Below are 20,898 nucleotides of genomic sequence, written 5' to 3'. Positions count from 1 at the left end.
GTGAAAAGCAAAGGAGAAAAGGAAAGATATAAGCATCTGAATGCAGAATTCCAAACAATAGCAAGGAGACATAAGAAAGCCTTCCTCAGCGATCAATGCAAAGAAATAGAGGAAAACAACAGAATGGGAAAGACTAGAGATCTCTTCAAGAAAATCAGAGATACCAAGGGAACACTTCATGCAAAGATGGGCTCGATAAAGGACAGAAATGGTATGGACCTAACAGAAGCAGAAGCTATTAAGAAGAGGTGGCAGGAATACACAGAAGAACTGTACAAAAAGATCTTCATGACCAAGATAATCAGAATGGTGTGATCACTGACCTAGAGCCAGACATCCTGGAATGTGAAGTCAAGTGGACCTTAGAAAGCATCACTATGAACAAAGCTAGTGCAGGTGATGGAATTCCAGTGGAGCTATTTCAAATCCTGAAAGATGATGCTGTGAAAGTGCCACACTCAATATGCCAGCAAATTTGGAAAACTCCACAGTGGCCACAGGACTGGAAAAGGTCAGTTTTCATTCCAATCCCAAAGAAAGGCAATGCCAAAGAATGCTCAAACTACCGCACAATTGCACTCATCTCACACGCTAGTAAAGTAATGTTCAAAATTCTCCAAGCCAGGCTTCAGCAATACGTGAACCATGAAATTCCAGATGTTCAAGCTGGTTTTAGAAAAGGCAGAGGAACCAGAGATCAAATTGCCAACATCCGCTGGATCATCGAAAAACCAAGAGAGTTCCAGAAAAACATTTATTTCTGCTTTATTGACTATGCCAAAGCCTTTGACTGTGTGGATCACAATAAACTGTGGAAAATTCTTCAAGAGATGGGAATACCAGACCATCTGACCTGCCTCTTGAAAAACCTATATGCAAGTCAGGAAGCAACAGTTAGAACTGGACATGGAACAACAGACTGGTTCCAAACAGGAAAAGGAGTACATCAAGGCTATATTGTCAGCCTGGTTATTTAACTTCTATGCAGAGTACATCATGAGAAACGCTGGACTGGAAGAATCACAAGCTGGAATCAAGATTGTCGGGAGAAATATCAATAACCTCAGATATGCAGATGACACCACCCTTATGGCAGAAAGTGAAGAGGAACTAGAAAGCCTCTTGATGAAAGTGAAAGAGGAGAGTGAAAAGTTGGCTTGAAGCTCAATATTCAGAAAAGGAAGATCATGGCATCTGGTCCCATCACTTCATGGGAAGTAGATGGGGAAACAGTGGAAACAGTGTCAGACTTTATTTTTCTGGGCTCCAAAATCACTGCAGATGGTGACTGCAGCCATGAAATTAAAAGACGCTTACTCCTTGGAAGAAAAGCTATGACCAACCTAGATAGCATATTGAAAAGCAGAGGCATTACTTTGCCACCAAAGTCCGTCTAGTCAATGCTATGGTTTTTCCAGTGGTCATGTATGGTGTGAGAGTTGGACTGTGAAGAAAGCTGAGCACCGAAGAATTGATGCTTTTGAACTGTGGTGTTGGAGAAGACTCTTGAGAGTCCCTTGGACTGCAAGAGATCCAACCAGTCCATTCTGAAGGAGATCAGCCCTGGGATTTCTTTGGAAGGAATGATGCTAAAGCTGAAACTCTAGTACTTTGGCCACCTCATGCTAAGAGTTGACTCATTGGAAAAGACTCTGATGCTGGGAGGGTTTGGGGGCAGGAGGAGAAGGGGATGACAGAGGATGAGATGGCTGGATGGTATCACTGACTCGATGGACGTGAGTCTGAGTGAACTCTGGGAGTTGGTGATGGACAGGGAGGCCTGGTGTGCTGCGATTCATGGGGTTGCAAAGAGTCAGACACGACTGAGCGACTGAACTGAACTGAACTGAACCACCTCCAAATTTATATCTAAACCAAAAAGAAGAGACAATGCACTTTCAATAAATCAGTCTGTAATCTAGAAAACAAGTGTCCTCTAACTAGAGAAAAATGCCTAAATGTGCTATGATGGACCCCAAGGCATCAATTCCTTCAGTCTCCTGGGGCTTGTGCAATTATGTGATATCTATCTGCTTTCTCATTCCCTTCTGGTCAGGAAGAGAAGGAACACGGAGGAGTGAGGTATCACTCAGAGGTCTTCTTCTTCCCATCCCCTTCATTTCTAGCCTCATGCTGCTGCTGCTCAGTCACATCACTAATGTCTACTCTTTGCAAACCTATGGACTCTGGCCCCAGACTCTTCTGTCTATGGGATTCTCCAGGCAAGAATACTGGCGTGGGTTGCCATGCCCTCCTCCCATTTCTAGCCTCATTCATTTCAGTTGCCCATTCATGTCTGACTCTTTGTGACCCCATGGACTGTGGTAGGCCAGGCTTCCATGTCCATCACCAACTCCTGAAGTTTATTCAAACTCATGTCCATCAAGTCTGTGATGCCATCCAACCATCTCATCCTCTATCATCCTCTTCTCCTCTCACCTTCAATCTTTCCCAGCATCAGGGTCTTTTCCAATGAGTCAGTTCTTTGCATCAGGTGGCCAAACTATTGGAGTTTCAGTTTCAACATCAGTCCTTCCAAGAATATTCAGGACTGATTTCCTTTAGGATGGACTGGTTGGATCTCCTTGCAGTCCAAGGGACTCTCTAGAGTCTTCTCCAACACCACAGTTCAAAAGCATCAATTCTTTGGCACTCAGCCTTCTTCACAGTCCAACTCTCACATCCATACGTGACCACAGGAAAAACCATAGCCTTGACTAGACCAACCTTTGTTGGCAAAGTAATGTCTCTGCTTTTGAATATGCTATCTAGGTTGGTCATAACTTTCCTTCCAAGGAGTAAGCGTCTTTTAATTTCATGGCTGCAGTCACCATCTGCAGTGATTTTGGAGCCCCCAAAAATAAAGTCTGACACTGTTTCCACTGTTTCCCCATCTGTTTGCCATGAAGTGATGGGACCGGACTCCATGATATTAGTTTTCTGAATGTAAATGTTTCTAGCCTCATGCTGCTGCTGCTGCTGCTAAGTTGCTTCAGTCGTGTCCGACTCTATGCAACCCCATAGATGGCCTCCTACCAGGCTTCTCTGTCCATGGGATTTTCCAGGCAAGAACACTGGAGTGGGTTGCCATTTCCTTCTCCAATGCATGAAAGTGAAAAGTGAAAGTGAAGTCACTCAGTCATTTCCGACTCTTAGCGACCTCTTGGACTGCAGCCTACCAGGCTCCTCCATCCATGGGATTTTCAAGGCAAAAGTACTGGAGTGGGGTGCCATTGCCTCATAGCCACCCGCAAATAGAGCCATACCTCTCCTCCTTCAGAGGAATATCACAGTACCAAAATCATATCTATAGTGGAGAAATAGGACATTATTTGGCTGAATGACCTTGCTTTCAGAAGCCAGTTTGCTGTCGCTGCAGTTTTAATAACCTAGCTTGCCAGTGTCAACAGTTTTAGGTAGATGCTATATTTTGTGCATCAGACACATGGTTGCACATTAGTGAAACCTCTTTTTTTCTTCCTTCTCCCAAACAAGAATAAGATCATTAGAAACAGATATAAGAACTTCCTTGCAAAATATCTGATATAATTTTCAACACAAATGCTTCGGTGGACTTTTCATTCATCAGACACAGAAGAAATTAATTCATGTTCAATTTTGGAAAAGGAGTTGAATGAAGAAGGGGAAATTCACCATCCCATGAACAACTGATTGTGTTGTTTACGTTAACTGCTTGTGAACAAGCTTTAAAATTCTCATACTGTTATGGCAGCATGCCTCTGAAACTCCATTTCCAAATACCTCCCTATCATATTACTTATGTGGTTTCACCCCACATCCCTCCAACTCATTCCAGTTTATCAAGACATCTCACCTTTTAAGTTTCCACTCTCCCCAGAGTACCATTGTATTGTTTCTTGGATTTGACCAGAGTGCCTTAGTTTGTCCCATCAACCCTTTTTCTCTGGGAGGCAGTCAGCACGTTTTAGTGGACTTTACAGCATTAAAGAAAAAAAGGGGGGAAGAAAGCTCTTCCTGATATCTGCTCTGAATTTGTTTCTGTTTTATTCTGTGTGTATCCCTCCTTTGTTCTGTCCTCTGCATCAGACGGAAAGCAATCATCCTGCCTGAAATGTATCTATAGCCAAGGCTCCATGTAAATTACAGAGAGAGATGACAGATTTCATGGCCTGGTTATGGTAAAAATGTGAAATTTCACAGTTTGTCATGGATTAATAGAAAGGGAAAACAAACACAAATGAAGTCATCCCAATTGTTAGAAATAATTCCAGAGTGACTATTTGATGAACTTAAACAATGGGATGGAATGCAGGCCGTTCAACATGTAATCTATGATTTTAAATTTAATAAAGGACCTTGTAGTTTTATACTCAAACATCCTCATGCTGAAGGTTGAATTCAAACAGCCTGAACCCATAATGAGCAATCCCTAAATTCCAAAAACCTGAGTTTACCCTTCTTCACAAAAAATAATAAAGCATCCATGAAATGTTTTCACGATGAACCACAGATTGTAGATTTTCAGGGTCATTGGTGACATCATGATAGATGAGGAGAATTATCTACAAGTTTGGAAATGTTACACAGCTCAGTCGATCCACCTGGAAAATATCTTTAAAAGATTAAGGGACTGAGCCCATCTTCATAGTTCATTCTCTTTCATTCTAGTTTCATCTTTATTCCCTCTTTTTGCTCATTCTCTGTAACTACCGCAGCCTTGTGAAAAACGTGTCGACCAGGGCTTCAGTCACCATGGGATTCTGAAAAGGGTCTTAGAGAAGAATTGGGTAATCCATCATCATCTCTTTAAACTCAGATTCTGTAGCCTGGGCTTAAGGCTTGGCATTCCTGCGGCTTTGGTAACTGTTTCTCCACATTGTCCAAAATCCCTCAAAAGAATTCCTCATTGTTTCAGAACCTGAGCGGTGTTTTTGCACTGTACCTCATTTCTATGTTTGTATTTCACTTCTGATCCATAGATTCCTTGTGCTTTTCTATAGCATTCATGTCAGGTTTGAAAAGCAAATTCCAAGATTATAGAAGAATTATGTACAGGCAAAATTATTCAGCCAAAATTACGTTCATTGGGCTAATATTTTCAGGTTGCCTGATACTTGTCAATCCAGTCAAATTGGCCATAAAAATTTAGTCTTAATAAACCTCTTGAGCACTTTGGATTCTTCCACAAAAATGAAGGCCTCTACTGAGAATGTATTAATAAATGCTAGCATATATGAAGGTGAATAAAGGTAGGAAGATAAAAGAAGTCATGACAATTGATGCCTCAAGCACTCAAGGTTTAGGGACTGTCCAAAACTCATAAATGGAATAAGCACAAAATGGAATTTATATTATAAAAAGTACTAATACAGAAGGCAGAGCTCATTTTTCACCTCTGCATATGCAATCATAGTTTATTGTTAGCTTTGAAAATCATACCTAAGTCATCTGGAAATTGAAAATAAACAAACAGTAGTCAGATACTGATGCCTCTTTTCTTACTTTATCACAAGATTTTTAATTTCTATGGAAGAAAAAACAAGCAGAATGATCCTGGCTTCACTTCAGTGCCTTCATTGCTTACATAAACATTTTGTCGCATATTATCACCGTGTTCACATATGTCACCTTGTAATGTTTCTGTGTGTATGTCTTCCCTACACAACTAGACTGTAAGTTCATTTTGGAGATGGTCTTTATCTCCTTTTAGTGCACTCTGGCAGCATAGAGAATAATTCAAGACCATAAGTTTTTGCTGACTTGAGAGACACTCCTCAGGACCACATCAAGGCCATCAGCTGCACAGCTTGCCAATTTCACTATAGTCATTTGCAACAGGTCTTCCTAAATCACTGCTAAGGAGTCAAGTCTCCAGAGCTCCATGGAATATCACCACTTAACATTCCCAGCACTGACACAGAAAACAGTTTCATATGCAAATATAGCCACTCAGCTTTCTGATCAGAGAAGCTTCACATTAAGAAAAGGCTGCTGGAACATCTGGTGTCCCATCAAGTTCCAAATATCACCATCAGTACAGAGTGAGCTTCACTTGGAGAGTGAGGATAAAGGCACTAGCCTCTGGCTGAGCCTCCATTCCACATTGCTGATGCAATAGTAGTCATTTGCTCCAAGTCTGTGACAAATAATATGGGGTTCTGGCAGATAAGGAAGAACTTAAATTTTAACCTTTTTAAGGCCACTGGGTCTTATGTTTAGTAGTGTTTTACTGTCTTAACTCTCAGTCCATGACAAAAGAAGACTGTGATTTTCTGGGGAGTGAAGAAGGGATTGGTGGGCAATACTACTGAGCCACTAGAGAGGAAGGAATTTCCTTCCAAAAATCAGAGGTTGAGCAAACATTTGGGTGTAAATCTGAAAATCTAAATAATTCAAAGCGGTCCTTGAAGCAGAGGATAAAACCAAGGGCCCAGAAGCAGGAATGGAAAGTAGAAATCCAGAGTGAGAAGCTGAAACTCTGGTCAAAAGTGACCAATCTAATACCAAAGAACTACAATCTGAAAAATAACCATTTTGTTTGCTTGCTCTCATATATCAATTTAAACCAGTATATAGAAAAAGCCATAAAGAAAAAAGGGAAAAAAAAGTATATTGCCTCCTCTTGATATTTCTCTCAACTCATAGGAAAAATGAGAGAGCTTTCTAAACTTATCCAATGGAAAACTCAGACCCAATTCGAGTATTCTTGAAGTAGGAGGCTGGATTGACCTCTTGACCTCTCTTCTCAACCTTATCCAGTGCATCAAGTTTAGGAACTAGCCACGACCTTCTTCAACTACATCCTTGAGTTCCCCATTTTGGGTTTTGTGGCTGCATGAAGGGTAGGGCTTGGTCTTATCAGGTTGGGTGCAGGTAGAAATGGTCAGATGTAGTATGTGGTCTATACTCTTCAGTAGAGATTATTAAAGATGCAGGATGCTGCACTCCAGGCTAAATGAACAGCCAGAGGTCCCACACAGCTTCCTCTTTTTCTGTCTGATGCCTGTTAAGTATATACTGTCTCTTATTGCTCTTCAATCTACCAGAAGACAACTGGTAGACCTTTCTAGCTGACCTAAAACACCTTCAGATATTCTGCTGCCAGAGCTATAGCAGCAATCAGGTTACAGGTTAACAATTAGCTGTGAGGTTAAATTAACTTAAATCTGTTAATGCACATGGATCTCCCACTTATTTAAGTCCTTGAGCAAACTACTTAATTTCTTTAAGATTAAGGTTTAAATTTGTCAAATGGTTATTCTTCAAGATACATGTATTCATTAGACAGGCATATAAGACTGTTGATGATGATGGTGATAATGGTGATTATGATGGTGGTGGTGGTGGTGATGATAATGATGACGACATCTGTCAGCTAGTTAATCCAACAATAATTAATATTCTCCAGGTATAGATCAGCCAGCTCTGTTCCAAGCAAGACGCAGGGATTCAGTTTATAACTTGTAAGTGGTTCTGACTGGAACTCCATTAAATCCTCTGCATCTGTCCAAGAAAAGAGGAAAGCAAGAAAGCTGAGAATCTCATGGAGTTTTGAGGGCCACAGAATATTGGCCAAAATCAGTCCCACAGCTTTACCTACATTCAGTGGAATGTCCCAGGAAGAAGAGAGGAAACACAGACATTGGTGAGGACTGTTAGGATCTCCCTAACCAATGTGGAGGCAGTTCATCTAGCTATTGGCAGTGGTTTGTGTAACTAGGTATGGAGCATCTTGAACACTCAAAACCGGGTTATGAACCTAAAAACCAAATGCTGTAGTAGGAATTAGGAGGAAACCTCTTTGTAGATGGGGAGCTGACAGGAGATAAATATAGTCATTTTAATGGGCCTGCTCATCATCACCCAGTGCTTTCCTGGATAAATGAGAGTGGTAACCCCTCCTTAGTCCAACACTAACTAATATGATGTGAAGTCAGATGTCTTTGTAAGCCTACGTTGCCCAACCTGCAGAGATCACTATAAATTGATGGTCAGAAAAGCCTTCAAAGAAAGTTAAGAACTTGATCTATGTTTTCAAATAGGCAAGGAACTAGATAATTGATACAACAGTAAAAAGTTCATATGCTGTTAACTCTCTTGTCCCCAAATTACCAAGGAAGATAATGAAAATTAAAGAAGGGAGGATCACTAAAATTTTTGTCATAGAGTGAAAATGATCACAGGATGAAAATACATCCTTCTATTTTAAAAAATTTTTAATTTTATAGGCAAGTTATTTTTTAAAAGATATCTTATTCAGCAATAAGTTCTGAACTGATGGTACAAGGCTTCATGTTTACATATAACGGGAGAGCTGGGATGCAGAAAATTGCCAAAGAGCATCCGTAATCTGCTTATGAAACTAAGAGTCTCACGATACAGGTGCTTTCTGCTTTAACTGAACGAAAAAAGGAGGGAGGAAAGTAAGTAGCGTGAAAAGGAATGAACCTAAGGGAAAAGAAATACTCAGAAAGTGATTAATAATTCTTCCATATTTTCTCCTAGGGTATAAGGGAAAAGTCAATGGTTTTACCACAAAGTTTGGGTAAAGTCTAGTAGTTTGAGAACTTTTCATGCCAAAGCATCAATGTTCCAATCCCTAGGGATACTATATGTGTGTTATAAAAAGAAAATGAAACAAAATTACAATTCAAGCACTTATAGATCTTCCGTATTTGAGCGACTTTTCAATTATTAGAGACCTGTAGATGAATGAAAATGTAATTCCGTTATGTAGCACTGATAACAGAGGAAATATGGGGAAGCTTATATATACTTATTATCCAGTTATTGTATTTATTGTATTTTACTTCAATTAGCTTTCCTTTTCTAATGCTAAAACATGATCACAGGTAGTGGAATTTAATTAACTTTCCCATCTGTTCCAACAAATAATATAACCTATTTTTAATACATTCCTAAGAGCAGAAGCATTTACCATTATCTGTGATAAAAGTTATCTATAACAAAACAACTTATTTTCGCTCTAACCATTTCTTCCTCATGAAGCTCCTAATTCTTGTAATTTTTTTTTTTCGCATCTGATTATCTTTCGTTTCTCAGTCCCACAGCTTTCCCTTCTAAGCTCTGCTCTGTAATGCTGGGGCTGGAAGCCTACAAACTACATTTCCCAGACAGCCTAGCCAATTGGCTTCTTCCTGTTCTGCTAGGGAGAGGAAATGTTTGAAAATTAGAAAGTTGGAGAAAAACAGAAGCAGTGTTTTTCACTTTTTGTTTTCTTCTGTGTCTGATTTTAAGAGCACAGCCGTTGATAAGAGTTTCTGGTGGTATGGGGCAGTGGGTACAGAGGAACTATACATCCTCTAGAGCTCCAGATTGAGCAGCCTTTCATGCATGGTTCTGGTTACACTGAGGCAGCACCCACTGGCACTTTCAGCAACAGTAGGTCTGGGTTCTTGAACCCAGTCCAAGAGCACCAGAAGCTTCCTCCTTTTCCATTAGTTCTGGTGTAAAAACCTTGAGATCACACATGACCATTCTCCCTCTGTTACATCTATCAGTTGAGTTCAGTTGCTCAGCCATGTCCTACTCTGCAACCCCATGGACTGTAGCATGCCAGGCCTCCCTGTCCATCACCAACTCCCGGAGATTGCTCAGACTCATGTCCATTGAATTGGTGATCCCATCCAACCATCTCATCCTCTGTTGTCCCCTTTTCCTCCTGCCTCCTATCTTTCCCAGCATCAGGCTCTCTTCCAAGGAGTCAGTTCTTCCCAGCAGGTGGCCAAAGTAGTGGAGCTTCAGCTTCAGCATGAGTCCTTCCAATGAATATTCAGGATTGATTTCCTTTAGGATGGACTGGTTGGATCTCCTTGCAGTCCAAGGGTCTCTCAAGAGTCTTCTCCAACACCACAGTTCAAAAGCATCAATTCTTCAGTGTATCTTATATAGTATTCTTATAGTATATCTTCTATAGTATTCTTTCTATCTTGTTAAATGTGTACATCGATAGCCTCTTTGGTCATCTTAACCCAAATGATTGGATGTTTATCCCCCATAGAAACTTGTATAAAAGCTAACAGGAAAACAGGTTTTATCTTACAGTTAGTTCTGCTGGAACATATAAATTTTTTTATAGACGAGCTCTCACTGGCATTAAAGAACCCTTACATTTCCTCATGTATTAATTTGTTCATACTTGAATATATCCTTTGCTTTTTGTGTAGGCATAGTCTTAGCTGACACTTAATAAAACTTACTTAAACTTGAATCTTTAATATTTTTGACATTAGAAGAACAATAAAGATAAGTGGGAAAGCCAATTTTCAGGAAGGAGGAGATGCCCCGGGATGTCAGGAGCAGCCCAATTAGAGAGTTATGGGGGATAATCCTAAAGACAGATCCCATGCAAGCCTAGAGTTAGAACACAGATCCAGTGAATTTTGTTTCAAAATGCAGTATAATTTTTCAGATAGTTTTGCTATGTTCTCTACTGAACTACTGGATTTATTCATTTCAATAAGAATCCTTTATACCCAGAAGTCAAAAATTAGCAACTAGCAATTCAAGTGAAATTTCTTGGTATCTTCTGTTATCAGTTCTTAAAATTTCTGGAGCATCACCTCATATTCAAAAGATTCTATTTGTTTTTAAAGCAACCTGTCTCTCTTTTTCTATCATCAAAGGATAATTAGAATTAGCTACTCAGAAGTCTCATGGTATAACAAAAAGAGGAGTGAATGGGGGTCAGGAAGCCTGGGGTCAAGTAGGTGACTCTGATGCTAAACATCTTTGCGAACTTTCTGAGCCTTCATTCTCTCCTTTGTACAATGAGACCCGCAGTTCTATCCTGTGCATAAATTGTATGATTCTAATTAAGAATGATTTTCCATTCTGATTCATAGCAATGAACTGAAGCACACCCAAAATGTGAATTTGGCTGCATTCCAAAACTCTGCCTCTGGGAACTCTAATCTTAACAATTTCACAGAACATTCAGTTGACCAAATACTTTGAGCAGCCACTCTGTGTGCAATTGCTTAATGTTCTGGAGGATGTAGGACCCAGTACCAATCCCCAGGGAGCTTATTGTCAAATTGGTGAAGCAACATCAAAAAGAAGATGCAATTACAAGGTGAAATGGAAGTGAATCATTTTTTTTTAAGTGCCAAGCAGACATTGTCAGGGACAATCACTGACAAAGAAGAAGGCATGGACCATTTGAGGGAGAGTTTAAAGGCAAGTCTGACTAAATTGGAATGTGTGCAGAGAGTAAGAAGATGAGCATAAAATAGTTTGGACAGATAGTGAAAACTCTTAAATGCCCATACAAGGAAATGTGACTTCATTCCCACACAGTAGGGAATCATAATTAGGTTTTAAACAAGAAAACGATAACTTCTAAAGAAACATGAAGGCTGTCAAAATTATGTTATTTGTCAGGACATTCAGATATTTCATACATCTGAATGAACTGCTAAGCCTTCAGAATTTGGTCTTTATCTCATTGAAATTGGATGAGTTAGATGGGTTCTCATAAGTCATAAGAGGTTATCTCAAACATACACTTACAGATACTCCTTTAAGTGTCTTTTGCTTCAATTTAGATACCTTCAACTTAAAGTGAATAAAGATCAAAACTGGTAGCTAGTGATAAAGTAAAAGCATCAAAGAATTATCAAAGAATTCCAGCCTCTAGAACTTTATCTTTCTTATTTATTTTTTCAACTAGATATTATTTCACAAGGCCCTTTTAAACCTTTACACTCTTCTCACACCTTATACACATGTTGTTTAGTCATTTCTGCAGTTTTATAGTGAAGTTAAAACTCTGTCTTCATCCCAAGAATGCAATTGATTACATTTTAGGGGATGACCATGCCAATCACTTGTGCAGCTGGTGGGTATTTCCTTGTTTTGTCATTTTTAAAATAACCAAACCGAAAACTTCCAGGATTCACCACCAAAGGCTGGAGAGAGAAGAAATTTCTATCTATTAGCATGAAACTTTGCTGTTTTCTCTACTGAATTAACTCCAATCATTTTCAAGAAAGAACATTTCAATACATTTTTCTGACAGGTAGGAAATTAACTACATACCAGAAGCTATTGAATTCAACTTTAACTGTATCAATAAACATTTCTGATTAAATTATGAAATTGATTTTATAATTTTGACCATTATGTTTTTACATCAATATCATCATATGACAGTAAATGTAGTTACCGCTTCCTTATTGATCTCAGACATGGCACTCTAAAGTACTCATTTGACTATATTACAAAATCAAACTTGATTTCCTGTAGTACTGCAGTAACTTCAGGTCATAATCTAGTCTGAAGAATCAAAATAGATGAATTATTCAGTTATTAAAAGACATATTTTTCCTTGGAGGAAGAGGAACACTTTGGCCAGATCATCGCTAATGGTTGTGTTATAGGATATTTCTCCATGTGGGATTACTCTGTGTGGGTCTCACATAAATATACCATCACCTCCCACTTGTGTTATCAATCATGTTTCTGGTGAATAACATAAACACTACTTGAAGAGAAAGAAATGTTTATTCTTCCTACACAGAAATTCAACAAAAATGCAGTGTTTTCATGACTTTAAAACCCAATGTCTTGGTCTCCCCAACTCATCTCATCAAAATAATACTAATAACATTGAGACAATGCATTTCCCAAGAGAACTACATATCTTATGTGTCTTTCGCTGGATACATTTTTTGAGACAACCAAAAATGATGCACCGAGCATCAGACAGAATTAATACAAAACTATGCGTGATCATGCTAGAAGTCCATCCCTGGGTAAGCCCACATAAAGACATTTCATGCTTGTCAAAGCTTTTCCCTAAAAGAATTTATTTTCAAATTGTAGAATGTAGGGATCTGAGAGACCTCCCAATTTTCCCTGTCAGCTCCTCCATTAGGTAGATGAGGAGAGAAAGGTGTAGAGTTATGAAGGAAGTCATTTAGGGAGAATAGCTGTTTCATGATCAACTAGGACTAGAGCTTAAGTATCTTGTCTCCCAGCTTAAATCCCTTTTTTTGTATCAGGTGCACCTGACTATAACTTTTGAAGTAGCCCATGAGGTGAGTCAAAATATCAAACCAAAGTAAATTAGATCTACCCTGGAACCAAACAAATCAGTCCATACTAGAGAAGTTCTATGAACTCTTGGAGTGATATTTATTTAATCTACTTCCTACTTCTATGGAAATAGGAATCCTGTGAAATGTCTACTAGAAATAAAGAAGAATATCTTTCATGCATTTCACAAAGAACCGAAGTATAAATTCATAGTAGCTCAATCTACCAAAAAACATATATGAGCTTTTCTATAAGAATCTGCCAGTTTTGCATTTGGAAGACCAGATCACAACCACTCCCTCTTTGCTTCTCTTCATCCTTAAATTAGCATTTATAAATACATTCTCCTTGAAAGGGTTTCTGTTATATGGCCAACATTTAAAATCAATGGGCATTTGTATTTATCAAATGAATAAATATAATAATTTATACATCAAATAATAGATTTTCAATAAATAGAACTCCAAAATATTCAAGTCGGAAGTAATTGTAAAGTTCAGTTCATCCAGTCTTCACTAAACCCAACTGATTTTTCTCAACAGCACTGAAGTCAGAGGACCTGCTGTTTTTCAGATAGGTCATTCCATTCATGAATAGCAGTGACCATTAGACGTTTTTTTCTTATAAAACACTAAAATTTATTTACTGACTGATTGATTTAATGCTTGGCAGAAGGAGGCATTATTAAAGCTGTCACTTTAATAAAAGTGAGTCTAGCCCTAGATATTAGTCTCCTCTGTTAAGAATATTTTCCTGGTTTAATTTGTGGAGGATAAGCAAATCTCTGAAAAGAAAGATATTTCCAGAAAGCTTGGAGGAGACAAAACAACAGAAATCTAATTATTTTATTTTACTGACCCAGATGTTGGATTTCTACAGAGCGGGAGACTTGAAAAGCACATGACCTGTTACTCTAAACTCGTTAAAATGAGCACCGCTCTCACTTGAATGATACCTATTCATTTTTTTTTTAATTGGAGTATAATTGCTTTACAGTGTTGTGTTAGTTTCTGCTGTACAGCCAAGTGAATCAGAAATATGCATACATATGTCCCCTTCCTCTTGGACTTTCCTTCCACCTCACCCCACTTCCCACCCATCTAGATCATCACAGATCTCCCTGTGCTATACAGCAGCTTCCCACTAGCTATCTATTGTACATATGATAGTGTATATATGTCGATCCCAATCTCCCAGTTCGTCCCACCCTCCCCTCCTCCTTGTGCCCACATGTCCATTCTCTATGCCTGTGTCATCTCTATGTATCAATGCATATATGTGGAATCTAGGAAAATGGTACAGATAAACCTATTCATTGTTTTAACAATGAATGGGTAGGATCTGAGACAGAATGACTGATTCAATAATTCGTTAGGCAACTTCAAGGAGTGTCTTCTCTGTGTCCAACTCTCTACAAGACTGTTAAGAATAAACTGAGTATAATCTCTCTTTTCACAAGTCAGTGAGAGAAACAAACAGCAACTAAGAATGCAGAGAGAAGATAAGAGCAAAAAGAAGTTCCTGTGATTAGAAGGAGAAAGCCTAGTTCCCACCAGGAGTTCCATCCAGGTTTGTTTCTCTTGCTTGAATTACACAACTGGCTGCCTAACAACCAATTCAATTCTGTTCCACTCAAATTCATCGTTTATACTTGTTCATGATGATTTTTCTGAAATACTAACATGACAACGATATTCCTTTGCCTTCAAGTAAAAGTGCATATTCCGTGGCATAATATACGGTCATTTATAAGAAGTCCCTACTGTCCTCTACCCACTTCCTTAGTACCAGCCCCACCTCAAACCTTGTCCTCCAGCTACACTGATCTCTTTGTGGATGTCCAGAGACTCAGGGCTCGCTCACCTCCAAGTCTTCATCCACATGGTTCTCTTCACTGACAGTTCTTCCTTATTTTCTTTGTAAAACAAATTTTGATTGAAGCTTCAGGACTCAACCCAAATGTCTTTTAAGGCAGTCATTCTGAGTCTTCCAATCTGGGTCTGGTATTTTTCTTCTTGGTACAAGAATACCTTGTGTTTACCTTAACTCTGAATTGTAAGTTATTGAAGGCCTGTAGTGGCTATGAACCATACCACGGGGGTTTGTGATCACCATGTCCAAAGAGAGAGAGAAAGAAAGAGGGGGATGAGGGAGAGATGGAGAAAGGGAAGAAATGAGGAAGGAAGGACGGGAATATACTTGTTTCTAGGTTATTATGAAGCTGTAAATAACAATTTTGTGTAAATAAAATGATTTTATAACACATCTTCCACAGATTTCTACTATGCTTGAGAATCAATAATTATTTAATTCATAAATATGTAATAAATGGAGCTTCCCTGGTAGCTCAGCTGGTAAAGAATCCTTCTGTAATGCAGGAAACCCTAGTTCAATTCCTGGGTCAGGAAGTTCCCCTGGAGAAGGGATAGGCTACCCACTCCAGTACTCTTGGGCTTCCCTCATGGCTCAGATGGTAAAGAATCCACCTGCAATGCAGGTGACCTGGGTTTGATCTCTGGATTGGAAGACCCCTTGGAGGAGAGCATGGCAACCCACTTCAGTCTTCTTGTCTTGAGAATCCACATGGACAGATGAGCCTGATGGGCTACAGTCCATAGGGTCACAAAGAGTAAAACATGACTGAGTGATTAAGCACAGCACATGTAATAGATGAATGAGGTGGCAAGATGCCGTTAGTGGCATTGAGTGGCTCAAAGGAGTATTTACAATGATCACAGATTATATTCCAAGTCCTGTCTACTTAGTCACTCTTTAAGTAACTTAGACCATGAAAACTCCAGTTTGACTACAGGTAAAGGACATTCAGCACAGGTTTCTTTGGAACAAAAGTAGCTGTAGTGCTGATAGAGGGAAGATCCGACTCTTCAGATTTGGGTGGCACAAACTCTTTCTTTACTGGCTTCTAAACCAAAATTCATCCAAGGATACCCAACAGTAGACAGACTTGCATGGAGCCAGATTCTAAATCAGCAACATGGACAGGCAACCTGAAGATGTTTGTCCTTAATGTTGTTCAAAGGAGAAGGTCAGTTCATTCCTATAAAAAAAAATCATCAGTACTATCCCTAAGCCACAAAGCTTGAGTTCAACTTAGAAAGCAACAGGGCTTTTTCTTTTCCTTCTTTCTTTGTTGTTTTTAAACTTTTTATGCTTTTTAATTTTTAAATATATTTCTCAATTGAACTTCACAGCAATTTTTTCTCTAATAGTGGAACTTTGGTCTAACTTTGCAGATTAAAATAACATTATTTATTACCCATGGAAAGAGGCTAATAAGTCACATGACTTTGGTGACATTGGAAAGTTGTTCTGGAAAATAAGCAAACATTACTCAACATAAAACTTCCTTCAGTTCAGTTCATTTCAGTTGCTCATTCGTGTCCGACTCTTTGCAACCCCATGAATCACAGCACACCAGGCCTCCCTGTCCATCACCAACTCCCGGAGTTCACTCAGACTCACGTCCATCAAGTCAGTGATGCCATCCAGCCATCTCGTCCTCTGTCGTCCCCTTCTCCTCCTGCCCCCAATCCCTCCCAGCATCAGAGTCTGCAAACTTATAATATCTAAAATGGAAAATTAGGTACTCATACTGTATAGATTCATCATGACTCTTGGAAGGCGAAATATGTAGAGTATGACCTAAACCAGACATTGGCAAACTTTTCTGTAAAGAGTCAGATAGTCGATATTTTAGGCTTTTCAGGCCGAGTGATCCCCAATTCAGCTACTCAGCTCTGCCACTGTAGGCAGAGAGCAGCTACAGGCAAAGTGTAAACAAATGAATACACTGTGCTTTGATGAAACTCCATTTTTGGGCACTGAAATTTCAATATCATGTAAATTTTCCATATCACAAAATATTCTTCGTTTAATTTTTTTTTCCTCAATCAGTAAAAAACATTCTAAGTTCCCAAGCCATACAAAAACAAGCAACCGGCTGGACTGTTGGGCTTTGTTTTTCCATCCCTATTCTAGAATATGTAACAAAGCACCTCTGGGCTATTAGGTAGAAGCCAAGCTATGCTGCTTCCCTCATGGCTCAACAGGTAAAGAATCTGCCTGCAATGCAGAAGACACAAGAGATACAAGTTCGATCCCTGGGTCAGGAAGATCCCCTGGAGGAGGAAAATGGCAACCCACTCCAGTATTCTTGCCTGGTTATGAATAGAGTTGGATATATTGACACTGGCATTCAAGGCCTTTCATCCTATCCTTCCATGATACTCATGATGTGTATCATTACTGTTCAGCTGCTCTCCAACTCTTCTCTTCCATAAACTCTTTGACTCCTGAAGATGCCCTGCCTCTGTGATTTTGCTGAGGCCAGAAATGTCTGGCAGCCCAAGCCCAGTTCAAATGCCACAGTACCAAGAACTTTGCCTGGATATGAACCTGAAAGTTACCCTCTTATCATGTGGCTGTCTTGTACCTCCCAGCTCCACTCAATATCATTGATGTTTAGGTCTTATCCACTTGTTGATTATCAGCTTCTTGAGGGCAAAGTACAACATGACTTTTCAAATCTTTATATGTATTGCATAGGTGGAGAATTCATACATTTGTTAAATGAGTTAACAAAAATTTTTATCACGCCACCCCCAAAATAAAGCTACTATCATCCTCAGTAAAATAAAACATAGATCCTTTAAGATGGACAATGGATGGATGCCCTCCAACAGGGTTAAGTGATTTGGACACTCGATTTGTCCCTTATATTGGAAATTCAGCTCTCCCTTGGCTATGAGCTCAATGAATCAACTCTGCGGGGAGAGAAGGAGCATCTGCCTCTTTCACATTCTGTCTCAAACATGGACACATCACCTTTTCCTGAATTCCCCATAGCACAGCCAAAATGAGGCAGAAATATTTAAACAAGAATTTATTAGAAGCTTTAGGATAACAAAAGGGAAATATACTTAAAAAGGAACTAGAAAATGGGATATTTGAGTTACTTCTAGTCTACAGCTCTGCAGCTGAATTCAGCCACAAGAATGCCTTTGTGTGGCTGATGCCATCTCACTTCTTCATTCCTGGGAGAGCTTGCAAGTGTCCCTGGATTCTCTGAAATTGAGACTCAGGAAGCATAACCCCAAAGAGACAAGAGTTTGCTTTGACTCTGGATACAACCTGCCATCAAATACTTTCATGTCTTTTGTTAGAGAAGCTACTCTATCAGAAAAATAAATTCCAGTGTGTCCACCTCCCTTGGTTCATAAATCATCTTGATCTGATATATAACCTCAAATTTGGGGAGAGGCTACATCAAGAAATCAGAATCTGATACTGGATACAGAAAGAGAAGAACTGTGTGCTGACTCTGTCGAGAGCAGAATAAGGTGAAAGTGGTTCAGACTGCAGAGGAAAGGACTTGGATAGTTGTAACAGAGACTTCTTACTCAAAAGATAGTTGGACCAGAGAAAGGCTGTAAAAAGTCTGGATATAGAAAATGTTCCAAAGGAACTTAGGGCAATCACTCTCAGAGTGTCTCAGTTTATGACAGTTTGGAAGTAGGGACCAAGAGGTCAGGGTGTGGCCTAGGGAACATTTAAATTTCTTTTCAGCATTGGCTGTCTTTAAACCATGGATTGTGGAATATGGTACCTGAAATGAAAATTCAACATTTAATATAAAATCATGGGCAATTGATATGATTACATTTTCTTTTTTAAATATTAAAAATTTCTATTGAGGTATAGTTGATTTGCAATGTGTTAGCTTCAGGTGTACAGCATGGTGATTCATACACACACACACACACACACAGGTTCTTTTTCAGATTCTTTTCCTTTGTAAGTTATTACAAGACACTGAGTGTATTTTCCTGTGCTATACAGTAGGTCCTTGTTGGTTATCCATGTTCCATATAGTAGTGTGTTAGTCACTCAGTCGTGTCTGACTCTTTGTGACTGCATGGAGTACCAGACCAGGCTCTTCTGTCCGTGGAATTCTCTAGGCAAGAATAGAGGAGTGGGTAGCCATTTCCTTCTCCAAGGGATCCTCCCAACCCAGGGATTGCACCCAGGTATCCTGCATTGCAGGCAGATTCTTTACCATCTGTTAATCCCAATCATAACAACTATAAGAAAATACACTGAGTGGTGTTAAGTAGAAACACTAAAAAGATGCTTAAATTTTAGTAACGTGTTTATAATAGTTGAGAGAAAGATAAAGAGGGAAGGAGAAAGAAAAAGAACAAGAAAAACTGGTTGACTGGCCATGAGCAAGTCAATTTCTTCTGGGTTTCCTCATCCATAAAATGGGAAATGTTTCCAGGGCTAAGTAAGGATCAAATGAGAGAATAGATGTGAAAGAGCTTTGAAAAGTAGAAGGCACTCTCCCAAATGGAAGGGATTATGATTGCCTAAATGCATTACAGACCCAGCAGCATCAGGAAGGCTCAACCTCTGGCAAACAGCAGTCCAACAGGTGATTTGAGTAAGGCTGAGGTTACATTTTGATTAACCCGCATGAAGCCCTGACATCATCTAATGCAATGTGATACACCTACACGGGGCACCTCCAAGCCAAACGGGGCCTCTAGCTTCATGTTGTTGTGATTGTGTTTCTCATTAATTTCAGTGACCCCTGCAGCTCCTCATCTAAAGAGGAGGGAGTGGGGGTGGTCTGTAAGGAAGCCTGGGACCGAAGATAGAAATTTGGATGTTAAAGCAAAGAGACATTAACTTTCGCAAAAGAGTAAATTTCAAAAACATAAAAATCATTAGGTCAGTTAAACAAGCAGGTCATTGAGACTTGCCAAAGCATTTAATGAAATGGATAAGAACGAGTATGGGGGTGGTTTTGTTGTTTGCTTTGTCCCCCAAGGGAAATACCTGGCAGGGTCCTGCTTCCTTATTCATTAATCCCATGGTTGATATCTTTACTTGGTTTTATATACAAATAAAATAAGGGACCAAATCGAATTCACTTCTCCATATAAAATAAAACCCTTACTAGAAAAGCAAGAGCAGTAGGAAAGTATTCTATGAATGCTGTTCCTGTAAGTCTATCATTACAGATTTTTAAAAAGGGGGAGGGAGAATTTGCAGAGAAAACACTCACCCAAGACCAAAGCAAGGGAAGATCCCTGGTTTGGCCTGTTTGGTTTGAAAAGTGGCATTCAGTTCAGCATGACTAGCAAGATAACCAGACAAATGATTCATCAGGCTCGTAACTCAGCAGGTGTATTGCTGCATGCCCGCCAAAGAACCATTCACGGCTTGTTTCAAGCTGTGACTTTCTCTGTGTGGCAAGAACAAAAGGAAGATCAAGCACTCAGGTTTCCTCCTATGGGTGCATCGCACATCATTCTAGTCCATTATACTCAGAAAATATTTATCAAACACTCCTTCTGTACTCTGAAATGACACTGGTGGTGATGGGAATGGGAATGGAGGTGAGGAAGCTGAAAAATTGCTTTTATGAAGGGAAACCAGACTATGCACTGCAAGGAAAGCACAAAACTGCATAAATAAGAAAACAAGTCGCCTATCATCCATAAACAGAGATAACCAGTATCAACATTTGGGGATGTGATTTTATAATTATTCTGAGATGGTTGGATGGCATCACTGACTCAATGGACATGAGTTTGAGTAAGCTCCAGGAGTTGGTGATGGACAGGGAGGCTTGGCGTGCTGCAGTCCATGATGTTGCAGAGTCGGACACAACTGAGCGACTGAACTGAACTAACTAGTGTGTATGTGACCCTTAAACACACACACACACACACACACACACATATGTATAATCGTTAAATCAAATTTTTGTTCTGACTGTATACTTGGTTTTATGTCTCTTTTCATTTAATAATATATCCCATGTCCTGGTTT

The sequence above is a fragment of the Bison bison genome, unplaced genomic scaffold (genome assembly GCF_000754665.1).
Source record: "Bison bison bison isolate TAMUID 2011002044 unplaced genomic scaffold, Bison_UMD1.0 scf7180017864215, whole genome shotgun sequence".
In the NCBI taxonomy this organism is placed as follows: domain Eukaryota; kingdom Metazoa; phylum Chordata; class Mammalia; order Artiodactyla; family Bovidae; genus Bison; species Bison bison.
This window is presented reverse-complemented; position numbering follows the sequence as displayed.